This window comes from Pseudophryne corroboree, chromosome 4 (genome assembly GCF_028390025.1).
Source record: "Pseudophryne corroboree isolate aPseCor3 chromosome 4, aPseCor3.hap2, whole genome shotgun sequence".
Classification (NCBI taxonomy): Eukaryota; Metazoa; Chordata; class Amphibia; order Anura; family Myobatrachidae; genus Pseudophryne; species Pseudophryne corroboree.
In genome coordinates, this window is record NC_086447.1 from 505,464,620 (window position 1) to 505,484,810 (window position 20,191).

Sequence of the window (20,191 nt, forward strand, 5' to 3'; positions counted from 1 at the left end):
GAGTTATTCTGTGAAGTCCCCAACAGTGGAAATACCTAAAACTCATTTGTGTAAGTGAATTAGGGTTTCTTTAATTTCTTTTCATTTATTGAGATTGCTATATTCTGTGTGTGTTTTTAAAATATTCTTAATAATCTTTGTAACCTTTTTGTAACTAAAGCTCTGAAGTATTCCTGAAATTAAAATTCTAGTTTTAGTTTTGATTCTGTTGTTCTTATGAACTCAAGGCCTGTGTGGCTCACGTCTACCTATTTTTCTAAGTATTGCAGTGTGTGTGTGACAGGTAAAGCTAAAGACACCTGTAATGTCCGTAATACATTGAAAAGTCTTTGCTGGTGGCAGCTGAAGGTATTTGAGGAATCCCATGTGTTAAAGTGACCACACACGTCACATGTGGCAATTCTCAAATTGGCGTATTTGTGGAATCGGCCGGCAACGTTGTCACAAAGTGGTGGCAAGCAGTGGGATGATAACTTTTGTTTTTATCTAAGAACTTAAGTGAATGTGGTAATAATTCTGTGAGCGGAACATCCACTTCACCAGAATCAGAACTCAGAGCTTTATTATAATTTTAAAATCCTCATAGTGAGTGGCAATCTCTGTTCCCCTCCCCATTCTCTTGTTTTTCTTTTATATTATTTTATTTTGGCGAAAATTAGTTCAAAGATGACTAAGTCTAAGCATCTGATGAAGGATGATGGCAAATTTGTGCGTGGGAATGATGCATTGGTCTGGGCTTCTGAGACAGTAGGCGATGTATTGCGCACTGGACTGTTACGTACTGTGGATAGTAATGGTGCCATGCTGATTTCTGATGTGGACCCTGTTATCGACGCGAGGTCTGTGCATATGGCCTTGGATGAATATTCGCCAACTGATATCAAGTATGGGAAAGATACAAAGCATCATGATGGCTGCAAACCTGTGTGTGGGAATGATGCATCGGCCTGAGCTGCTGAGAAATTAGGAGCTGTATTGCATACTGGACTATTACGTACTGTGGGTAGTAATAGTGCAACGCTGGATTCTGATGTGGACTCTGTTCTCGATGTGAGGCCTGCTGTGGCTGCCTCAAATGTGGATCTTATCCCACCTTTCCTGGAAACTGTCGGAGCTGCGTGATGGACAGGAAGAAAGTGTTCCAGTGCATGAAAGGAGAGAGAGATAGGGCCTACCAGTGCTGCACACCTGGTGCAGAAGGAGAGTTCTATGGCAGAAACGAGTTCTGCAAACCGACGAGAGGAGAGAGAGATAGCCCGTGCTGCACACCTGGTGCTGAGGGAGAGTTCTATAGCAGAAAAGAGTTCTGCAAACCGAGTAGCTGAGAGAGAATGTAAGCTACAAATTGCATCGCAACAAGAAAGTGATTGCTCGTGATACCATGAGACCAGGGAGGTCACCATTAAAACTTGCCTGACACCAGTCCCTAGTATGATGAACTATGGGAACTTGGACAGTACAACACATAGCAGTGAAAGATGGATGTACAACCGCAATGTTGCGCAGCAAGTAAATGTGGGCAGCCTTGCTTCTACACACCAAGGAAAAAACACATAAATTCCATATACTGAGAAACTACACCATTCTATTTGCATTTCACAGTACAACACATGCCAGTACCAAGGAGGCTGCAGGGCAACCATCCGAGATAGCGTCAGAAGAGCAATGGGGGATGACCCAGCTGACCTGTGTTCCAGGATGAGTACGGATGAGCTAATTAAAGAATGTCTGCTGCAGGGTATCCCCTGCCACAACACTTCCCGCAGGGAGATGATCACGCAGCTCACCTATGCACAGAAAGATGAGAGCAGCGCCTTCAGCCAGTATAGAATCTTATTTCTGTGGTTAGGACCTGAGGAGAGTCCTGGGTACCTGCTGCATGACCTGGTGGAATGTTTTGCAGATGCATGGAGAGAGGCTCATAGTTTGAGGAAGCTCGATACCGCATTCTGTCCCGATCAGTGTTGCAGAGTGGATGATGAAAGACAACGTCTATGAAAGCTTCTTTTATCAGTGGAAGAAGCAGTAGTCCAGTCTGCAGGGGTGCCCCAAGAGGAACAGGTACCCCCAACATCTACAGTCAGTGTGGACTATGTTACGGAGTTCTCACTTCCCAAGGTGCAGAGTACCCTACTGAGAGGGGCTGTTGGTACGAACAGCCTATTACCACCATCTGCGCAGAATTTGCAGCTGGAAGAGGCTGATTTTCAGGAGAACCTGATTGTGGAGGAGATTATGTCGACAAGAGAGGTGGGGGTGTCAGATATTATTCCCAAGAATGTGTTCGTGAGACCTGACTTTGGACAATTGATAGCACAATGTGTGCCTGACATTTCAAGTCTGTGGAAAAATGTGAATCATCTCAGGTATTATGTGATGATGCTGAACCTTGCAATGGTATTGCTCTGTGTACAGTACCTGTAATGCTATGTGATACTGCTGGATCTTGCACAGAAGTGACTCTGGGTCAAAACGTCGTGCCCCGTGAACATTTTGCATTTTCTACTGTGACAGAGACTTGTGATAATACCAGTGAAATGAACTGTATTGCTGCAGGAACTAACCCTTCTTTTCCTCAGGAGACACCTGCTGATCCGCACATTAATGCTGATGTATGTGATGCTGAGAATGTTACCAACCAGTGTGTACTACAAAATAACTCGTGTACTACAAAATAACTCTTTGTCATTACACAGGGCTGAATCTATTCTGTCAGAAAGTGCATGCCCTGATATAGAGTTGTGTGGGGTGCAGTTAGGAGATTATGTTCCACCTGTATCAGTAGTTGGGTTGAAGGCTGTATGCAACAATGTGTCCCGTGTCACCCTGATTAATGTGATAGGATGTAACCCTGTCTGTCCACAGGCATATTACCACAAGGTGGGGATAGGGGACCCTGTTCCCATATGTGTGCTACCCAACCTGCCTAAGAGTGAGGTACTTGAAACTGGTTTGGGGCAAACTCACTCCACCTACATGAATGATGGTGATGTCATTACTGATACTGCAGCATTGCCAGCTTTTCTTGCTATCACCAGTCTCTCTCAGGCCCCGGGGGATCCGGATAACATGACAATGTCTATGTGTAGGGACAAGGAAAGGACTCCCTGTATTGTTGAGACAGCTCAGGTTGATTTGCAGGTACAGCGGGACCAAGATGAAATGAAAATGTTTATGTGTCAGGAAAGGCCAGTGAATCCAGGTGTTGAGAAAAATGCTCAAATTGATTTGCAGGTACTGAGGGACTCCGAAAACATGCAAACATCTTTGTATAAAGGAGGGGCAATGATTCCTTGTATTGATGATAATACTGTGTTGAATACTGTATGTAACCCGGTATGTTATACGACGCCTGAAATAGTAGTGATAACTCGCAATGCAGCAGCACAGAAAAGCTGTGATTTGACCCCTGCAAGTAGGGAGGGTGGCTCAAAAGCCAGAGATCCCCCTCCGCCCCCTCTCCCTCCCTTTGAAAGTTGCAAGCTCAGATACTGGCCTAGGGAAGGGAGTCAATGAGGGAACTCTTGGAAAGGAATCAGAAAGTATTTCTGCTGATAAGAGAGTCTCCTTTCCACTTAGCAATGAAAGTAGAAATCTTATCAGTGTCAGAAATGGCTGTGCATGATATAGGCACTGATGTATCTGATATGGTTAATTTGTCCATTAGAAACCATGACCCGGTGAAGCTGCAAAGTGCTCGGTCAGAACCATGTAAAAAGTGTGAAATTGTGTTTAATCAGAATCAGAATTCCCATTTACAAGTGCCAGGGGGCAAAATGAACAAAAGATTGCAAAAGGAGTATGATGCAAGTCCTGCCAGGCAGACCCCCCTATACCCTGACAGAGAGCAGTTAGGGAGAGGGAGGGCCTATCCACCTTTTCCTGAGCTGAGCCAAGAAAGGAACATGTTACTCTCTCTCCAGGTGTAGGTAACAAGGGAGTAGAGGTATACAATGTTTATTCACAGAGGTTGTGTATGGAGGTGGGCGACCCCAGTCTTGTGGAGATAGAGCAGAGTAACAAAGACCATAGCTGTGACGCAGCTATAACACATACACTAACAGCAGAGATAGCAACACAGGGAGCACCATGTACGAAAGAGTGTGTTCCCATCACAAAACACATTTTTGCCCACTATACCAAGGAAGGGCAACCAGCTGACCCTGCCTTAGCATCTGTAAGGACACAGATCAGTCAAACAGGCTGGGGAGATAAATCAGGAATAATTTCTCTTAGAAAGGGACATGTAGGTGATGATCCCAATGTCCTAAGTATACGCCAAATGATGTGCAGGGAAACCTGTCAAGAGCATCCTGTAGGAAAAGGTGCCCCCACCTCAGGGCCCGTGTGGGTGAGGGGCAGGCCACCATATCAGAAAAGGGCACAAGGTGAGATTATGTGGGAGAAGACCATAGTCACCTGTCCCACCGTGAGCATTAATCATGAGAGTACTCCCATTGGTAATGTATTCAACCATGTACAGTTAAAGATACCAGGAGATCATGTTAACAAAATGTGTAAAAATGTGTCTGATGCAAGTCAGACCCCGACCACCCCCCTTGGCCCTCACGCTGAGCAGCCAGCAGAGGGTGGCGTCGGTTAGGGTGAACTTAATAGATTGTCTGGAGACAATAGGAAACTCCTGAGATGGAGTCTTACCTTGCAGCAGTATACCTTTACCATCCAGCACAGAAAGGGTTCTCAGCACACTAATGCAGATGGTTTATCATGGCAAGGTGAACAAGTGGTCAGTAGCATAGCAACGTGGGTCACTGCCCCTTGTGTGCCATTTGCTGGGGGAGATGTCATGTTTAAATACAGAAAGGAGGATCACAAATTATATGTAATCTAAGGTGTGGTGATTACCTGCCAGAATAATCACCAATAATGTTTTTACGTGGCTGTATATATATAATTTTGTATTCTTTCAGCCTAGATGTGACAAAATGGCAGAAAAGCAATGCCCTGCGTTTAACCTCCATACTTTCAGGCTGGGGGAGATCTGCAGAACATAAAGTTTGAGATGACATGTGCAATGACCAGACCAGTCAACATGTTTAGATAACTGAGCCAAAACTTCCTGGCTAGTCATAAAGCTATCCAGGGATGACAAGGTGCAGATCCTCCCAGACCTCACTCTCTTTGAAGGAGATTTCAATGCCTTTGGGCTACACCCCCTCCCCTTCTCCTGTGCTTCTTTCTATCACCAACAAAATGTAAACCTGGTGTAGGTGTAGTGTCTAGCAGGGATATAGTTAAAAATCTCAAGGGAGGGGGCCTGTTGAAGCTGGAGACTATATCTGTCTCTCTCATGAAAATAGGTGTGATCTCTTGGGGACTCAACCATACGTAGGAGATGACCTGAGTTATTCTGTGAAGTCCCCCACAGTGGAAATATCTAAAATTCATTTGCGTAAGTGAATTAGGGTTTCTGTATTTTTTATTTATTTTCATTTATTGAGATTGCTGTATTCTATGTGTGTTTTTAAAATATTCTTAATAATCTTTGTAACCTTTTTGTAACTAAAGCTCTGAAGTATTCTTGAAATTAAAATTCTAATTTTATTTTTGATTCTGTTTTTCTTATGAACTCAAGGCCTGTGTGGCTCATGTCTACCTATTTTTCTAAGTATTGCAGTGTGTGTGTGTGACAGGTAAAGGTAAAGACACCTGCAACGTCTGTAATACATTGAAAAGTCTTTGCTGGTGGCAGCTGAAGGTATTTAAGTAATGCCATGTGTCAAAGTAACCCCACACGTCGCATGTGGCAATTCTCAAATTGGCATATTTGTGGAATTGGCCGGCAGCATTGTCACAGTAATGAATGTATGTGTTTAGATAATTGAAAACCTGAGCATCCACACGCTGGGTAATCAACAAAGGAGATGATTTATTGAGACAGTAATAATACCTAACTATCCATGGCATTACATGAGTCATAGCTGGGCTATTTAACTGTGCTGCCAGGAAGGAATACTGACACTGTGTAACAACGCAAATTTGACTCTAAACATTGTATCATATGTACACAGTTATTAATATAAAGAAGCATTTGATAGGGGATTACTGGTGCATGCCTCTGATTTTGTTTAGTATAGTGATTAAAATCTTTGGGATTCACCCAATGATATTTATTTAAGAATATCACACAATAGTGACGGTCTGATTTATAAGGACAGTTACATGAATTTTGATTAGCTATACTATAGATACAATCTCACGGACTGAATATTTACATATTCAATGTGACTATGCCACTATAAGAATCTATACAGTCTAGAGACACCAGTAGATATGGGTCGAAAGATCTGCACTAATTAATACCACACAGGTTTAGTTTAGCTGGTTGCTGCTGATATACTATTGGTAGGTGTACTACAGAACACCTACTCTAGAGAGAATACAGTTGTACAAGGAGATAGTTCAGCGCATCCCTAGCTTATCATAATTTTCATTAAAATGTTCATAAGAAATTCTAAAAGTGGTCTATATAGAGGCGTACATTTATAAAAAAGCAGATTCAAAGAGTCTGATATAAAAGGGTATATAAAGTTTATTTATAGATACAGACGATAATAAATAAAACAATTTTTTTTATAAAAATAAGTACCGGTACAAAGGCTTCAACACATATAACACATAAAAACAATACAAGACAAACAGACAAAGAACACAAAAATCCTGTGGGTAAACTGAAAAAGCAATTTACCCCACTGGGAATAGTGTAATTTAAATGGGCTGGAATTGTACTTGCCACTTAATAACTCAATGTCTTTATTGAATGAAAAGTCTTATTTTTCTTCAGCTAGAGTAGCCCAGTATATTGGTTTTATATGCACAGAGTCAATGTAGCTGCTTATTAGCTGATGTAACTTTCCTTACACTTGTTACTGTTGCAAAGTTTCTGCTCCTGCTGATGCATTCAAATTTTGCACAAGATCACTGGCTGAATAAGGCAATGAATGAATCCTACCTTTTCACAGTGGGGAACAAAGTTCCTAAATGGAACAAAGGATTGCTCAGTCCCGGTTTTGGCCGCGGTATAGCGGTGGTGTTCGTCTGCCGGCAGACGTCCCGACTCCCCGTCGCTTGCTTCCAGGTGGCTGTATGAAGCGGCTCTGGCAGCTTGCTTCTGGACGGCTGGACGGAGCGGGATCCGTTGCTCCACGATCGACACATTTCACCTTGCAAAAAGGCTTCTTCAGGGTTGTGGAATAATGGATTTGACAACCCAGCGCTATATAAATGATTTCCATGGACTTGATTGTCTCTTTCTGCCCTCAATGCAAATGGAGTTAGTGGCCTCCTTGCCCTTAGTATACATATATTCAGGTGTACATCGAAAACGGGACAGGAACAAAGAACAAAACAAAACAAAAAAACACACATCTATAGGGGAAGGCATAATAACATATATTTAAAAAAATATATATATAGAATATATATAAAAAATATATAAATATAAATATAGCAGATCACGGAGTCTATAATGCTTTATATTTGATTGTGTTGGATTATTTATTAATATTTATTTATTAGTGATATCTGCTTCAGTTTTGAAGTGTACTATACTAATTTTTAGAAAGTGAAAAAGGGTTTACTTCTTTTCCACGAGGTTTATCTCTTATTTTTATTTTTCCCATAAATAGATAATGGTATTTATTGTTCCATACGGTACACAGACTGCAGGTATATTAAGTTAATATTTTAAGATAATATTCTTTAGAAACATATGATGAATATAATTAAACTCATAAAAAGGCACACATGAAGAGTTAAGCAATTGTTTAACAAATACAATTGTCATTTCTTATAAAAATATATAAATGACCGATATATGTGGGTAATGAATAAACTAACAGAAGATAATAGAATATACAGATTCTAAATCCGAAATGGGTATAGTGGTTGTAATTAATTATTATTTAAGCACCTAGATGAGTATATTATAGCCCTATATCTCTAAGGTGCTGATGTTCAGAAAGGATGTTATTTTAATAATAGCTTATTGCTTTTATCTTAGAAAGGGTATAATTTCCATGTCCAGGTTCAGTCCCCTAGGTGCCATAGTGCCCATCTCGTATATCATCCTTGTCTCTTCTTTTGAGAGAATGTCTTCCATATTTCCACCCCTCAGTGGTCTTCTAATCTGCTTCAGTCCAATAAATTGTAACAGACCTTGATCCGAGTTATGTGTTTCCTTGAAATGTATCGGTATACTATGATTTGTGCGTTCATTTTTAATATTACATAAATGCTCCTGGATCCGAATATGTAGTTTTCTTTTTGTTTTGCCAATATACTGTAGACCACATGGGCACCACAACATATAAATAACTCCAGAAGTATGGAAACTCAATCTCTCGTTGATGGTGAACACTTTCTTATTGGAAGCGGAAGTGATCGTCTTGATTACTCTTGTTGAGTTATGTCTGGTCTTCTTGCAAGCTGTACAGATACCACAACGTGAAAAACCCTGATTGTTCAATATTTTCTCAGTTTTGGTTGTCATAAAGTGGCTCCTAACTAGAGACGTCTTGAAGGTGGGTGCTCTTGTATATACTAGTCGAGGGCGAATGGGAATTTCATCTTTGAGGTCTTCATCTGTCTTTAGAATGTGCCAATGTCACTGGAGACTATTTTACAGGAGTTTACTTTGAGCTGAGTAGTCAGATATGAAGATTACATCTTTTGGGCCTTCTACTTCTTTCACTTTATATTTCAAAAGTTCTTCTCTCTCCATTTTACTGATTTCCTCTTTCTCATTCTCAAGGTTTATCATATTATAATGTTTTGCCTTGAAATTTTCCAACATGATTGATGATTGCTGTTCGAAATCAATTTCTCTAGAGCAGTTTCTCCTTAACCTTTTAAACTGCCCCCCAGGAATATTGGTTATCCAGTTTTTGTGATGGTTACTCCGTGCACTCAAGTAGCTGTTGCAGTCTGTTGGTTTCGTATATGTTCTTGTCTCAAATATATTCTTGTCCACAAAAATTGTTAAATCCAAGAAGTTGATAGATGTTCTGCTTGTACTGTAGGTGAATTCTAAATTGATCACATTTTCATTCAATTGATTCAAGAAAGTGTCCAGGTCTTCCTGCGTACCTTTCCAAATAATTATTATGTTGTCAATAAATCTCGCCCACAGTTTGATATTGTTCTCTAGGGAGGTGTTGTTCCAAATTGTATTTCTCTCCCATTCCGCTAGAAAAAGGTTTGCATATGACGGCGCAAATTTACTGCCCATAGCAGTTCCCTTTATCTGCACATAGAACTCATCACCGAATTGGAAATGATTATGCTGTAATATGAAGAACATCGATTGCACCAGAAATTGTATTTGTTCATTTTTAAGGTTGGTGTCCTCTTCCAATCTTCTCTTTACATATCTACATCCACCCTCATGTTGTATACAGGTGTATAAGGACTTGATGTCATAGGTGGCCATGATGAAATCTTCTTCCCATTTTATTTCTTTTATCATATTTATTATATGTGTAGTATATTTTAAGTAGCTTCTCTGTTTAGCTTCTACTGGTTGTAGATATTTATCCACATATCCTGAAAGGTTAGATGTTAAAGAACCTATGCCCGCAATGATAGGTCTTCCAGGCGGGTTCTTCATATCCTTATGGATCTTCGGTAGGTGGTAAAAAACCGGCATGATAGGATTCTTCTGATTCAAAAACTCGAACTCTTTTTTATCCAGGATACCACTTATTAGGCCTTCCTTCAGTAATGTTGTCAGTTTTTCTGTATATCCAATTGTTGGATTTGCTTTTAGCTTCTGATATGTTGTTGCGTCTTTCAGTTGGTTCATAGCCTCATTCACATACATCATTTTGTCCATGATTACTATTCCCCCACCCTTATCAGCTGGTTTAATGACTATATCAGGATTTTTACTAAGTGATTTTAGGGCTTCTTTTTCCTCTTTGGAAATATTCCATTTATTCCTTGGTATTTTCATTGGCATATTCTCTATATCCATCTCTACTAATTTCTGGAATGTTTTTATCGAATGACTCTTAAGATGTTGTGGATAGAATGAAGAGGGCTCTTTTAATCCTGAATGTGTGAAGGTCTCTTCATGTTGTTCTGTTTGGCTCGATCCTGTCTGATGGTTCTTATGAAATTTTTTCAAAGTTAATTTTCTAATGAACTTTTGCAGGTCAATGAAGGTGTTAAATTTGTTAAGCTTGTTAGTGGGGGCAAACTTTAGCTCTTTTTGCAAAATCTTTACTTCTATGTTGGTAAGTTCATAACTACTCAGGTTGAAGATGCCTTCTGTTGACGTCTTTTTTCGTTTTTCTTTCTCTTGTTATTTTTTGCGATTGTTCCTAATCCCTCCCCGCTTTCCTCGCTTATACTTGAACTTCGCTGTCTTCTCTTTCTCTTCCCCTTGTCTTGTTGGGAGGATAACTGCTTTGGTATTGCTCCTTGCTCCATCAGGTAGTGTTCCTTTTGGGCTATGCCTAAAAAAGAATCCATATGCTCATCAGCATCTTCATACTCTTCATCATCTTTTTCCTCTCTCGGCCTTCTTATATTGGTAGGATGTTCTAATTTGTCCGTTAATCTATTCATCAGGGTGTTTGCTGACAAATTGATCTCTTCTCGAACATCCTGTCTCCCATGATTAAAGGTTCGTCTAAGGGTCTGTTCATCTGGATAACGTGCGGACGTGGTCTTTTCTTCATTTCTCCAATCCTTCTTTTTTCTTGCATCAAGGTTCCTAGCTTGTATAAGATATGCTGTATTTCTGTATGGATAATATTTAGTGTTGTTTCTTTCTATTCCAAATTTGTTCTGTTGATATCTGTCTATGTTCCTCTGGCTATCTCTGGTCATTCCGTCTTGCCTCCCATGTAGCAAAGATTCCAGTTGGTATCGGCCTTGTCTTCTTGACTCATATTCTATGTCATATCTGGTGTTATTTGAGGCATAATTCCTCCGATTCCCTTGTTCCTCACTATTGTGATGTTGTACAAAATCTTTTTTCCAATTCCTATAATCATACTGATAATCTTCCAAGTCCCTATTGAATTTCCGTTTCTTCTGTTCGATTGTTTCTTCTTCGATTCTTCTTATTTTATTTTTAGTGAGGGTATCTAGTTTCTTGAAGTCTTCCAGATTTCTTAGAGGCTCTATCCTCTTTCTGATTTTTTCAATGCTTTCTTCAATTTTTTTCAATGAAGTTCTCTATCCTCTATAATTAACTTCATAAGATTATTGGAACAGAAATCAAGTGTTGCATTCCACCTGTCCAAAAATGTATTATCATTTGACAAAAAAGTGTTTTTTTTCAGAATACGTAGACCCCTCGGGATCATCTTCTGATCCAAATATTTGCTCAGGGTAGTACTTTCCCACCATTGCTTTATCTCAGTTATTTCTAATTTTTCTAATGTTTGGTATAGTGTACATAAATTTTCCTCTGATACCGGAGCTGTTTTTATTCTCTCACTGCCTCTGCCAGTACTAAATATTTCCAAGTGTTTATACCTTTCTTCACTATTATATGCCATGATTAGACTTTTCAAATATAGAGTGGTGATATGTTTGCGGGTATCTCTCTTTGTCTTATCTCAATGACACTGTGAGATAAGTGTATATAAGGAACACACAGTGTGAGATACGTCCTTTAATACATAGATTTGCCATCTGATAAGAAGTAATATAGATTCTTATAGCATTTATATACACATTTATATTATTAGGAGGTCTTGCAATTGTGATCAAATATATATATAAATCCCTGTCAATCACATACTTGATATCGTCTAGTGAGACTACAGTGAGCAACAAGAATCAATACACAGATACTGTCTGAGATTGCATGATATTTATTAGTGGAGCAATAAGGAATAAAACACATACAACACACAAGCTTTGTGTGGGACTGCATAATATTTATTAACAACAGGAGTATGAAAACATTGATACGTTACATTAGATAGACATACAAGCTCTACAATTGGTGGACGCCCTGTGTGCAGGGAGTCATATTTTAAACACTCTTTTCTATCTTTTCACCTATACGTTTTCATTTTATATTTTGCAAAGTGTCTTTTAATAATATACGAATTAAAAGTTATATTTTATATAATTCATGTGCACCATTATAAGGCAATTCCGTTTTTCTTTTTCTTGTATACTGCCACAGGAAGTAAGGCACCCGAGACATTGCAGCTGTATATGGGCTTACAGCCTCAATCATGCCACTGAAATGATCGCAACACACCTGCATTTTTGCTACCACTGTCCGTTACCACCCCAAACAGTCCTTGACTGCCAATCACTTTGTGAATAAATCGTCTCTGCTATTACTATCGCAAGCCCATCAGACTGACGATAATCACTCACCTGTGGGTTTATGTACATCTCTGAATCAGACCCACAGATTGCAATTTGTCCAATATATTAACATATTTACTAATTATAATGCAAATGATAAAGCTAGTGCTTTATAAATATCTATAAATAATTACCTCTTTGTGCATGAATTTTACATCTGCATTTTTTTATGCAAATTAGTTGAAAGTCAGCATCAGCCCCATAATGTTTAATGGCAATGACAGTCACATCCATGGGTAGAGCTTATGAAACATTCCCCAGAAGACTTAAATGTGAGTTGTTTCACGGTGACCCAGGCTTATTACCAACTGCTGCCTGTAATGGTGCACAGTGCTGCCCATTACTCTAGGGGCTGCTGTCCTTAGTCATGAATACTTAGGAGAGCCATAGCCACCATCACCGCATGGGCAGCTAGAAATGCCTCTACACTTATCAGAGCAGATATTTAGTAACAGGGATTTGCTGCTTCACTTATTTTAATATAGATCAGTGTCTGGCTGATGTTTTATATCTCCTCTGTGTTGCTGGGGCTGTACTGTTGGCATCACATCACAGCATGACCTCCAACCTAGCTAGCTGACATGTGCTACTGCGCATGTCAGCTAGCTAGGTTGGAGCAAGTGAGTGGATGGATGGACAGACATTTTGTTGCTGGAAGCAAGATCTACATCCATCGTTGAATGACCCCCATATTTCAGAAGGGGAAAATTCCACATGTTTTAGCAACTCTAGCTGTGAAGGGAAAGGGAAGACTGGTACTATATCTCAGTATCAAAGCCAAAAGATCATATGTGGCTCCTGGAAAGTAAGGTTCTCTAGACGAACAGTTCAGTAAGGGGAATATGCACACTTAGCTATTAAACCCTGGTGCCTGGTACATTAAACATGCTGTGCTATACTGGCTGTGTTGTGTCCAGAGTCTCACAAATGGCTGTGCTCTGTAAAGTGACTGTATAGGGGGCATGCTGCTGTAAGCTGTGCTATACACTGCTATAAATTGTACTGTTTAGTGTGCTCTGTTTATGTGCATCTATAAGCCATGAGATCCATGCACCTTGAACTGAGCTATAAGATTAAAAAATAGAAAAATAAAAAGACAATATATATTTCTATTGATTGTACTGTTTGGTGCACTTTACCCTAGAGCACTTTGTTCACGTACATCTGAAAGTGCTGTGACTCCACACAGTTTGATCCGAGCTGCAAGTTGAAAAATAGAAAATATATATATATATATATAAACATACGCATATATATATATATATATATATATATATATATTGTTTGTACTGTTTTGTGAACTTTAATCTAGCACCCTTTGTTCAAAGCCCTGTGACTCAACGCTGTTTGAATGAGCAGTGAGTTCAAAAATGAAAAATATATATTAATCTATTGTTTGCACTGTTTTGTGCACTGTACCCAAGTATGCTGTGGCAACATTTTATAGATATGCTATAAACTGCTGTGTGCTTGTGCCACTTCTCTGTCACTTAGACAATGGTGGAACTACCGCCAGTGCAAGCAGTGCCTTGCATTGGGGCCCGCCACTGTCCAGGGGCCCAAAGCAGTGCGGCATGTAATGAGTCAAACCGCAGCACACAGCCACCCGCCGAGGAGAGGAGCGCAGTGGCCACAGGGGAGAAGGAGGAGGAGGGAGGTGGAGGAGGGAGCCGCAGCAGCACTGTGTAATTGGTTGAGGCTCTGCTGCTGCTGTCCCTTTCCTTCACCATAGGCTGTTCTCCGATGCTGTGAATGCTGGGAAGCTCATCCCAGCATTCACAGCAGCGGAGAACAGCCTATGGTGAAAGACAGGGACAGCTGCATCAGCACCTCCACCAATTACACAGCGCTGCTGTGGCTCCATCCTCCACCTCCCTCCTCCTCCTTCTCTCCTGCCCGGGATCTCTGCCAGTAGCTGCACCAAGGAGCCTGACTGCCAGCATAGAGAGTAAGTATAATTTTTTCTTTCTTTCTTTTTCTTTCTTTTCTGTATGCCTTAATGTGTAAAAAGGGGGATGCTGTCTGCCGTAATGTGTAAAATGAGGGACGCTGTCGGGCGTAAAGTGTAAAAAGGGGGACGCTGTCTGCCGTAATGTGTAAAAGTGGAACGCTGTCTGCCGTTATGTGTAAAAAGCGGGACCCTGTCTGCTGTTATGTGTAAAAAGGGGGACCCTGTCTGCCATAATGTGTAAAAAGGGGGACGCTGTCTGCCGTTATATGTAAAAAGGGGGACGCTGTCTGCCGTAATGTGTAAAAAGGGGTATGCTGTCTGCCATAATGTGTAAAAAGGGGACACTGTCTGCCATTATGTGTAAAAAGGGGGACCCTGTCTGCCATTATGTGTAAAAAGGGGGACCCTGTCTGCCGTAATGTGTAAAAGCATTTTGTCGCACCTGGGCCCACCGCTCGCTAGTTCCGCCACTGCACTTAGTAACCATCCAACTCACTGCAGTCTTTGTGAAAACAATATTGTAAGCTGTGATGTGGTCAAAATTGACTGGAAATGAATGTTATTGAGGTTAATAATACTCTAGGAAGAAAAAAAGGCCCAAATTATGTGATTTTAGTTTTTTTGTCAATTTAAAAAAAAAATCCAAATCCAAAACCAGTCACTATAATTTGTCAAATCCACATCCAAAAGCGAATGATGAATCAAAGACAAATCAAAATCCAAATCCACCAAAAATAGTCCGGTGCAAATCTCTAATATATGTAAATAATATATAGCTGTCCGGCATTCAAGACAATCATAGCAGCTTGTTCAAGTGTCCTTCCTGATTGAAACAGAGTTTGCAGCATTGATGGGTCATGTACTGCTCCTCTAAAGGTATACCCCCACCAGAGAAGGCACTACTGTGTGGTGTAATGTGAATAAGGAGCAATATGGTGTGGATTAATGTGAATTATTGACACCACTTTGTGATGCAAAGTGAATAAGGTTGCACTGCTGTGTGGCATAATTTAAATTGGGTCAACTATTGCATGGCGACACTCCTACCCAGTAGCCAGTGAAGTATGGCAGTACTGATTATGATGTCACAGATGAGAGAGTGTGGATAACAACTGATGAGCAGTGGGGTGTACTTCTGCTTTCCAGGTATTGTGTGCTAAGAATCTCTGTTACATTTGCATTGCAGGGATTAGTAACTGGCACCCTGGATGACATTATAATCAGTACTGCCATACTTTACTGGCTATGCCCTATCTCATCTGATTTTGGAAGCTAAGCAGTGAAATTCATGGTCAGTACTTGGATGGGAGACCACCTAGGAATACCAGGTGCAGTAATTATATCATTTTGACACAGAAAGCAGATGTAGTGGAGAAACCCTCAACCTGAGCTTTTACTTTATCCTCTCCACTAGAAGGTAGCCCTGCACATTTTACCTTACCTTCTCTATTTACAGACCACACACTTATTACCTACTATTCCATCAATAGGTATCTATCCCATCCCCCATGCAGACAATCAAGCCATTTCTCTTGACAGAACATTAAGTCTTTGTTTACAACCAGGAGTGATTATCTATTGGCACAATTAAGAAACCGATATTGATACCCAAATCAAAGTGCCACATTATCATAACCTAATATTGTCACCTTACTTTCTTCATCTGTATTACATTCTGAACACCTCAAAACTACATGCTACCCCCTTAGAGGGTCCATTGGAGGTGCTCACCTTGTTCTAATCTTTACTGAGCAACTTTATCCTTGTAAATTTATGTTTGTAACCTTACTGTCTTTTTAATAATTGATTAAAAAGTCATTTTAAAATCTTTTTCCTTACTGTATTAAGAGTGTCCCAACAACGAGTCTTTCTTTCCTCTTTTTTTCTTTTAATGTTGTGATGTAGCCAAGTATGTGTTTGTTAATCTGGCTTTGTTCTCGTATTACTGATTCTACTTGTAGCTGTCTAACGCCGTAACTGGTCTTGGGAACACTATTAGTTATTACACAAAGAAAATTAAAATAAAGCCAAACTAAAATAATTGTGAACTATTTGATTTTGGGTTGGTGACCAGAATTAAGATCTCTGTCATTAATATCCCTATATACTACAGAGTGTACACCATGTGTTTGAACATGAGTCACAGCTCATACAACAAATATGGATCTATTGATCTGTCACCCCTTAAATTCCAACAATTATAAATTACTGTAGATATTATTTGGTTTACATAGTATTAGTACAAAAAATAGAGCTTAATGATGATGATGATGGTCTTACAATGTCTCTGATCTTTTACAGGTGCAACATTGGCAATTTACTGAATATGGAAGAATATGGACTACATATAGAGCCATAACAATGCCTACCAGGCCATGGAACAAACAGTGTCATTTACAATTTTAGCCTCCGTATCATAATCATTTATTACATGTGAAGCATTCATTCAATATCCGAGCTACCACTGGCTCACACATATAGCACCAGTAGTATCTGCTCCTTTAGAAAACAGTAACAATCATTGTACTTACTGTACAGAACAGAGTGTAACAATCTCTTGTCTTGTAGGATGCAATGAAAGACCTGTAATTCCTATGGACTCTGAAGACTGGATGCCGTGTAGAATATTTTCTGTTGAAAAAACAGATGGTATTAATAACAAGCAGAGTCCAATAAACAATCTATTGGCAGTATCAAGAGTTCAGACTAGGACAGGATCATTAATACTTGGCACAATGATCTGGTATTGACTGAATGACACAAAGTTCTTTATACACACATTTTAGAGATTAATATAACAATAGATTCAGATAAAAAACACACTTATACCTACTAACGTGAAATGTCTCTTGATATGTTACTTAAATTATAAACAATATCAATGCAGTAAGAAACTGCTGCACCAGGGACGTGCATTCAGGGGAGGCACGGGAGGCAGTGCCTCCCCTGTCATAATGATTAAAATAATACTAAGAAGATACTTATGACACAGAATATCTTCTTAGTATTATTTTAATAATTAATCCTTTATCATTTAGATTATTTTTCAATGTATAAACAGTTATTGATGTATGTTGGAGGCACTGCTCTTGGTGCCTCCCGATGTCAGTGTGAATGGGGCGGAAGTTGGGGGCAGGGCCAAGCATTGTGCAGCAAAAACCCATGAAGAAAAACCCTGTAGAGCGGCACCTAATAGCAGTGCCTCTTTGACAGGGGCATGCTTTCAGCTCATATGAAAGCACACCCCTGTCCCTGATCTTATGTGATTGGGCACTGAGCTCTGGGGGCTGTGATGTGAACTGCCGAGGCTTCTCTTCCCAGCCACCATGTGTTGTGTGCTGAGCAGTGCAGGAGAATAGGCAGCCCTCCTCCTCGGCTCCAGACTCCGGACTTCAAGACAGTACAGCTGCCACCAGTACACAGGTACCAGCTTCCACTTATAGCATGGGAGTGGGGCAGGCAGTGGCGTCACAAGGCGGGTGCGGGGGGTGCGGCCCGCACCCGGGTGTGACGCCTGGAGGAGGGTGACACCAAATGTCAACTCCTCCGCACTGACAGGAACCAGGTGCTGCAGTGAGAAATTTTCCTACAGCACCCGGCTCCTGTCACAGAAGAGGAGCCGACAGCGGACGGAGCCTGGCTCTGGGGGAAGCCCAGCATCTCCGGAGATGCTGGGCACGCCCCCAGAGTGACGATTCTGGGATCCCCACGAAACCACGCCCCCTAAGTACAAGGCCACGCCCCTTTCTTGCTGCAATCGCGGCAGGAGATTAGGGGCGCGCACCGGGTGTCACCACACCCAGTGATGCCTCTGGGGGCAGGCAGAGTTTGTGTGTTGGGAATGGGGGGGATAGTCTGCAGACACATTGTGTAAGCTGCAGTACGAGTGTGGGGCAGGGCCGGCTCCAGGCATGTTCGAATAGAGCGGCCCTGCGGGGCACCACCCTTAATGGGCACCGCGCGCTGGCGTTGCCATATTCCTGCCTGGAGCCAGCCCAGCCTGCAGCGATACCCTGTTCTGTCTGTGTGCGCTATGCGCGCTGTGTGGCGCCGGTGTCTGGCGTCAGACGCCGGCACCATGCAGCGCGCATAGCGCACACACAACCATTTCAGAAGAGTCCGCACGGTGCCCGCGCCCTCAGCAGCACTCCCCCTCCCAGCGCCGCAGGTATGGAGGGGAGGGGGCCATATCTGCACTGATCTGCACTGTGGGGGCCATATCTGCTCTGATCTGCACTGTGGGGCCATATCTGCACTGATCTGCACTGTGGGGGCCATATCTGCACTGTAGGGGTCATATCTGCACTAATCTGCACTGTGGGACCATATCTGCACTGTGGGGGCCATAACTGCACTGATCTGCACTGTGGGGGCCATATCTGCACTGATCTGCACTGTGGGGCCATATCTGCACTGATCTGCACTGTGGGGCCATATCTGCACTGATCTGCAATGTGGGGGCCATATCTGCACTGATCTGCACTGTGGGGCCATATCTGCACTGTGGGGGCCATATCTGCACTGATCTGCACTGTGGGGCCATATCTGCACTGATCTGCACTGTGGGGCAATATCTGCACTGTGGGGGCATATCTGCACCGTGGGGTTTTTTATGTATCTGCACTGTGGGGGCCATATCTGCACTGTGGGGGCCATATCTGCACTGTGGGGGTATTTATATATCTGCACTGTGGAGGCCATATCTGCACTATGGGGGCATATCTGCACCGTGGGGGTATTTATGTATCTGCACTGTGGGGGCCATATCTGCACTGTGGGGGTATTTATGTATCTGCACTGTGGGGGCCATATCTGGCACTGTGGGGGCATATCTGGCACTGTGGGGGCCATATCTGCACTGTGGGGGCCATATCTGCACTATGGGGGCATATCTGCACCGTGGGGGTATTTATGTATCTGCACTGTGGGGGCATATCTGCACCGTGGGGGTATTTATGTATCTGGCACTGTGGGGGCATATCTGCACTGTGGGGGCATTTATGTATCTGGCACTGTGGTGGCATATCTGGCACTGTGGGGGCATATCTGCACTGTGGGGGCATTTATGTATCTGGAACTGTGAGGGCATTTATGTATCTGGCACTGGGGGCATTTTTTGTATCTGGCACTGTAGGGGCAAATCTGCACTGTGGGGGCATTTATGTATCTGGCACTGTGGGGGCATATCTGGCACTGTGGGGGCATTTATTTATCTGGCACTGTGGGGACATATCTGGCACTGTGTGGCCATTTATGTAGCTGGCACTGCTGGGGGACATGTCACGTGTAGCTGGCAATGCTGGGGGGCATGTCACGTGTAGCTGGCACTGCTGGGGGGCATATCATGTAGTGTTCCCGCTAGGCGTCTGTGGCTAGGCAATGTGTCTCAGTGCTCTCAATGTGTCTCCGTGCTCTGCCTGGCGCAGTGTATCTCGGTGCTCTGCCTGGCGCAATGTGTCTCGGTGCTCTGCCTGGCGCAATGTGGCTCGGTGCTCTGCTGGCGCAATGTGTCTCGGTGCTCTGCCTGGCGCAATGTGTCTCGGTGCTCTGCCTGGCGCAATGTGTCTCGGTGCTCTGCCTGGTGCAAAGTGTATTAGCTGCACTACTGTGTGGTGTAATGCGAATTGCCACTATTATGTGGCCACGCACCTTCCCCACGAAGCAACGCCCCTAAATGTACATCATTTTGCCCTCCTAACTTAAAAATGTGCCCTCCCTGTGATCAGCACCCTGCCCTAAAAAGTGAAAACTATCATGTGTAGCTGGCACTGCTGGGGGGCATATTGTGTGTAGCTGGCACTGCTGGGGGGCATGTCATGTGTAGCTGGCATTGCTGCGGGGCATGTTATGTGTAGCTGGCACTGCTGCGGGGCATGTCAT

At 42.1% G+C, this 20,191-nt stretch overlaps 1 protein-coding gene and 1 long non-coding RNA gene across 2 annotated transcripts in view; one reads left to right on the forward strand and one right to left on the reverse strand.

Annotated features, from left to right (window-relative positions):
* Positions 1 to 16,942, reverse strand: part of LOC134909860 (amine sulfotransferase-like) — a 118,965-nt gene extending 102,023 nt beyond the window's left edge. Inside the window, exon 1 of the mRNA XM_063917190.1 lies at positions 16,843 to 16,942. The gene's annotated coding sequence lies outside the window, so the exon portion shown is untranslated. The remainder of the gene's footprint in view (positions 1 to 16,842) is intronic.
* Positions 15,521 to 16,711, forward strand: LOC134909861 (uncharacterized). The gene is made up of 2 exons (XR_010176047.1): positions 15,521 to 15,639; positions 16,613 to 16,711. It is a non-coding gene; the product is annotated as an uncharacterized LOC134909861 (long non-coding RNA).
* Positions 16,943 to 20,191: the final 3,249 nt, after the last annotated feature.